Below are 5,994 nucleotides of genomic sequence, written 5' to 3'. Positions count from 1 at the left end.
TGGTCTGTTTACCTCCCAAAGTGATGGTTTAAATGGCAAGAATACTTTTAAATACACAATTTGATATGACCACAGTAGGACACAGGGCAGAGAATCAATCCAACATCGCCCAACACTGATCAGAATACATAAAATAAAATGTCAATTTTAATTTTAAGGAAAATATAAGGTATTTTTTAATGAATTCTAATAGCAATTGCTGGCTGAAAATATTTTAAAAATAAAACAATTATAGTGAGTAGCATAAGGAAAGTCGATCAGGCTACACCAGTGAATAGGCTGTGCAGCCCCTGACAAATTGAGATTCTCAATTTGTACATCATGCTTGGGTTTCAATAAGCCTCATAAAGGAATTCAGTGCTGTTTTAAGAGTGATATTAGATCATGAATGTGTATTATTTAGCTTAATGTCTTCTGCATAGTAAATGTTCAAAAGAAGTAAGCTATTTTTTTATAGTTACTATTGATAATAGATCCTTTAAACAGAATTTTTTACCAGGCTATTCAAATAACTACATATAAAAATTCCTTTTCTAAATGCCATTTCATTAAAAGAAAAATACTGACTCTGAACCAGTGATTCTCAACTGAAGGTGATTTTTGTCCCCACCAGAAACATTTGACAATGTCTGGAGACCTTTCTGGTCTTTGTGACGGAGGAGGGGTAGGACAGGTGTCCAGTGGGTGGGGCCAGTGACATCCCGCAATGCACAGGCCAGGGCCCCTCAGCAAGGAAGGTCCCGTCCAAAGTGTCAGCAGCGCTGACCCTGAGAAATCCTGTCTGAAACCACCGCTCCACTTTCCTGCCTTTGTGTAGTTGTTGAGACAACTGAGAAAGCAGTAAAAATAAAAACAGGAACTCGCCATCCAGCCCCCACCACTCAGGGCTGCTCCGGCCCAGCTGAGCAAGCTGGAAGGTGTGACCAGAGTCCTCAGAGAGACGTGACTGGGGCAGAAAGGCGAGAAGATGGGAATCAGTGCACTTATGTCCCCTATTCTAAATTATCATGGGGAGAGAAGGAGCTGAACCTGAACTTTTAAAACTTAGGAAGCTAAATTTCAGGAATAATAAAAAGGCCCCACACAAGAAGTCCCAAGTGAGGCAAGGGGATCTGTGGGAACACGGAGCCCACAGATGTGTCCACATACATTCTGGAAACACACAGTGGAATCTAAACCGGACCAAAAAGGTGACCCTTTGTCCACCACTGCTCCTGTGTGCCATAATCGATGTCATAGAAATGAACGTCAGGACTTTTCCGTACAGTCTGGACTTTGTAATTCCTCTGTGATGGGTTGTAAATTTGCTGATTGGGTTTCAGTCATTCTCAGTTTCCAGCCGTGGTGAGCAAACTCATCTGCACGCCCTCGGGGGTCATCCCTGGCTGGGTGGGCCCCCACAGAGGAGCAGCGCCCTCTCTCTGCACAGAATGTGCACGTACAGGGTCTGTTTCAGAATGCGTGTGCCCTCAGATTTCTTAGCCAGAATGTCACACTTATTTCTGTGTATTAGCTACAGACAAAAAGTATTTTTAACCAATGCTGGTATGGAGTAGGAAAGGGTAGATGCCCAAGAACCAAGAGCAGAGAAGCTCGAACTAAGAAAAGTGAAACACTGTTGGCAGAACGTCACGCCCGGGCCCACCCTTGGCAGGGCCAGGCCATCTCCATCGTCCCACGGAAGAGAAGGGTGAGGCCCAGGACATGCAGAGACTCCCGCACAGCCCTGCAGGTAACAAGGGAAAGGTCTCCCGGGGAGGCCACGCCCCCTGCCGCTGTGCCATCCTGGTTCCTCCAGGAAGCAGGGTTTCTCCTGTCGGGTGGCTAGAGAAAGGGGAGGCGGGTGAGATGACACACAGGTTAGAGGCTGGTGGGGAACCACAGCCCTGTCCGAGCATGAAGAGCAGAGCGTGGTCCTGAGCCCGCAGCCATGTAGCGAGGGGCTGGGGTGCAGACTGCTGGGACAGACACAGGGCTGAAGACCACACCCAGGCCCCACAGAGGACTGTGTGTGGCAGCAGGGGACAAGCAGGATTGAACTGGGAGCGGATGGGACAATGGACGTCGGCAACCTGTGCATGGGACACGTGGACTCAATTTTGAGGTTTTCGCGTTCTGTCCAATTCCTCTGTGCCTTGACATGACAAAACATCCCATAGAATATTGACATGCTGACAAGGACTGGTAAACGAAGGGTCTCTGCAGAATGCAGACAGTAGGGATGGACTTCACAGATTATTCTAAGTTATAGCGTCTTTACATGGGGAAGGAAGCGTCACTGTAACACGGTGGAGGAAGTGACATTTGGAGAGGTGAATGAAATGAAAGAATTCATTGTACTCATCGCTCTTAGAAACAGGGTGCAGGGCACTCTGCGCAGGTGTGACATGGAAGGAGGGGCCATGAATAGGGCTGGACCAAGCCAGGGCAGAGGGGACAGAGAGAGGGAAGAGAAGGAGGGAGAGAGAGAAAGGGGGAAGAGGAAGAGGGAGGGAGGGGAGGAGAGAGAGTGAGAAGGGGAGAAACAGAAAGAGAGAAAGGGAGAGAGGAGGGAGAGGCAGAGGACAGAGAGGGACAGAGGGGGACAGGGAGGAAGACCCAGGGGCAAGTGACCTTACTGGGAGTCACGAAGTCCCAGTCGGGGCAGGAAGCAGCCGCATCACACGGGGGCACCTGGCCGCCTGGCTGAGGCGCTCTAAGTCTGTGGGAATGTTGAGCCATCGAGAAAATATGACATCTTAAGAATTTACAGTATGTCTGGACACACATGTGTATTTTTAATCTTGCCTCTTTCCTAAACCTAATTTGCGTTGGAATAAGGCCCATGCAGCAGGTCGCTCCGTGGCGGTGCTGGTGGGTCCAGCACCAGGCTGGGACCCAGGTTGTGGGTGTCGAAACGGTGCTCAGAAAGACACAGTGGAGACGAAAGGAAAGCTGGGGGTGAGAGAAACGGAGTGTGGATAGAAGCTCTCCAGTTTTTCTCATCTTTGTAGGGAGGTCAAAAGTCTATCATGCATGATTAAAATTTTAATTAAATATGCTTAACTTCTAGTTTCACAAACGTAGTTTCACTGTCCGTGGAACACTTTGAATTCTCCAGTAAGATAATAAATCTCAGTTGCCATAGGAATTTTACTCCCTGAGATATGATTAAAAGTACGTTTTTGTTATCTGGCAAAACTCATTATATAGATTAGCTGTCAATAGTGTTGGAGAGATTTCCTGTTCGACGCAGTAAGAAAGAAGGAAATTAACATGTGTCGAGATTCTGCGGGGACTGTTGTGAGCTCACTACTTTTTTCCAAAAAAATTGCAGGTAAGTATCATCATCCATTTTATATTTGAAGAAATTGAGGCACAGAAATAAAATATTTGGTACAAGATCACAGCGCTGAGAAAACAGGAAGAACCAGCTCTGTGGCCCTGAGGTCTTTGAACCCCATACCACACTCTGCTGGTTTCTCCAACAATCCCAAAAGGAACGAGTTATTTATTTTCCAAAACGGAGCTTCTGGAAATCAAACATGCTATTTATTGAGGGTTGAGAGGATTCCATAGAGAAATAAAGTCTCTATAAAACAGAAAATAGGTTTCAAAAATATGAAGCATATTTGCTGAAGGAGCTGTGATCTTTGTTCCAGAATTACTGGGAAATGTGACATCATGGATTGACAGTGTCTGTGCACAGGCCAATTTGGCTTCATTGCAAGGGAGTTTCAAGAAAAAGGAATACTGGAAACTCAATTTGTGCTTCTTTTGTCCAGAGGTTTTTGCCATTTCTCCGATTGTGACTTCATTCTGGGAGCAATGGAAGGATGCCTTGCCAAATTTAGAACATACTTGAACTTTGTGATTTCATACATCTGAAATAAACTCCAATCTTTACAAGTCAGCTTGTGAACTATAAAATAAAAGAACATTACTTCCTTTTTCCAAGAAAAGAGCCTCTAACAGCTTCTTGGACATCACATTTCCTCCACAACACCAGACTTCAATGACCTAAGTGTGAGTAAATCAGAAACGTATGTACCAAATTGTCTCCAGCTCTGACTGTTATAAAGGAAACACTCAAATGCTCTAACAAGAAATACGCCAATCTGGGGATTTGGATATGTATTAAACCAGATTAAAAACTCATCATTTAATGCTTTTATGGGTGTGTAACTCACCTGTGCTCACCAATTCTCATGCTTAGTACTCATGTTATTGATTCCACTAAGTAAAAATATCATTTAAGATAAAACACTCCCTTGTAGAAGTTCTTCAAGCAATAAAGTCACTTCAGAATGGGAAAATAAATAAATGAATAAAAAACAAAAAGCAAAACTCAAAGAGGGAAAAACTGATTCAGGCAATTCCATTTAGGCTCAGCTGAAAGGTGAGCCTGGAGGGGATAATTTTTATATTAGAAATGGTTCTCAGGTTTATTTTTTTCTGTTTGTCTCAGAGGAACTGAAATTGATTTACACTTGAAAAATAGCCTGCAACATCATCACACAAACACAGAAACAGCCTGCACCATGCCGTAGTTAAGTGTCAGTGCCGCACCGCGCACTCCACAAGCCTCCCACAGAGTTTGTGCTCTGATTTATCGTACTGTTACTGGGAACTGATGTTAACTGTTTTCATTTGTATTTGAGAATACACGTGACCCTAGAAAATGTGCCCTTGAATTTGTACCTTGAGATGACTTGGAATAACGAGAGCTCTCCTTCTCTTGATCTTATTTTGTAAGCATAATTTTACCCATAATCATGGATCTGAGAAAAAATTAGAAGAGTTTTGAAATTCATGTATGCTTCAATTCTCACTCCATACATTCTTATATCAACACCCGCACTGTATCCTAACCTCTTTGAAAACCCTGGCTTCTGTTCACCTTCTGAGGCATCTGCTCAGATGGATGCTGCCAGCCTGGTAGATTTTGTCAGCCTTTACAGATGGGGATAGTCCCAGCACAGGATGGATATGTTTCAGAGAAAAGCAGCAAAGCCACATGTATGTGGAGAACTAAAATCAATCCAATCTTTCATAACAGCTCCAATTGGCCTTTTATTTTTAAAATCCCCAAATGATAAGGGGTGGTTGTGGAAGTGCATCAAAGGCAGTCAGTAGATTGTTTTTCTAATTGGTGGGTTTTTTTCCCCCTTCCTAATTTGAACACTGATGTTTTTCTTCTAGGTTTGAACACACTATTTCCTCAAGTGGGAGCAGGAGCAATTTGAGAACGGCGGCTTTTGTGAACTTCTGTGTAACCTTGGCTTTGTGGAGACGGGATTCTATTACCATGACATTTAAGGAGGAAAAAACAAGCTGTTCTGAATTGTGTCAATCTCACTTGTAATCTATTTTTGAACAATGTACGATGGAGATATTCCTGTTCACACAGAACTAGTGATTTACCCTCTGGTGGGTTCTACCCTTACAGCTGCTTTGCAATAAATAAAGCCACAGCAGAGAGGGAATATAATTAAAAATTAACTGCACCCAACTGGCTTCTCTCTGCTTTCATTTTTGCATGCTTGTTTGATGAGGTACTTTCAAGTCCTTTTAATTGCGATATAAAATAAGGCCTCTGGTAATCAAAAGCTCTTCAAAACCGTCGGAAGGGGGTTGTCCACCTTGGCTGTCCTCAAATCTTCTTTCCTGTTTTGGGTTTCTTCCCCCCTTGTCAACCTGGCTTCAGTTTCAGTGATCCCGGGGGAGCCTGGCCCCAGCAGCGTTGTGACCGCACACTGGGACTCCCGGGGCTCCAACTGGCCTCCTAGTCTCTCCTGGGGTGTGGGAACTCTTGTATTTTTAGTTCAGCTGAGACAAAGCAAGGCAGCTTTCAAAGAAGTACTTTGACAACTGAGAGAAAGAGAGAAGAGAGACAGAGAGGGATAAATAAGGGGTGTGTGTGGTGGGGGAGAGAGAAGGAGAGAGAAGGCTGAGACAGACAGACAGAAGCAGTTGAGTGACAGGCTGTGATTTCCAGAGTGAGGACCAGCCACA

At 44.4% G+C, this 5,994-nt stretch overlaps 1 long non-coding RNA gene across 1 annotated transcript; it reads left to right on the top strand.

Annotated features, from left to right (window-relative positions):
• Window positions 1-1,603: 1,603 nt before the first annotated feature.
• LOC128573127 (uncharacterized) lies at window positions 1,604-5,465 on the top strand. Its single transcript, XR_008376320.1, has 3 exons — window positions 1,604-1,732; window positions 3,765-4,005; window positions 5,182-5,465. It is a non-coding gene; the product is annotated as an uncharacterized LOC128573127 (long non-coding RNA).
• The last annotated feature ends 529 nt before the right edge of the window (window positions 5,466-5,994 follow it).

Source organism: Nycticebus coucang, chromosome 20 (assembly GCF_027406575.1).
Source record: "Nycticebus coucang isolate mNycCou1 chromosome 20, mNycCou1.pri, whole genome shotgun sequence".
In the NCBI taxonomy this organism is placed as follows: Eukaryota; Metazoa; Chordata; class Mammalia; order Primates; family Lorisidae; genus Nycticebus; species Nycticebus coucang.
The sequence above is the reverse complement of the archived record's forward strand: the minus strand, read 5'-3'. Positions and strand labels throughout refer to the sequence as shown.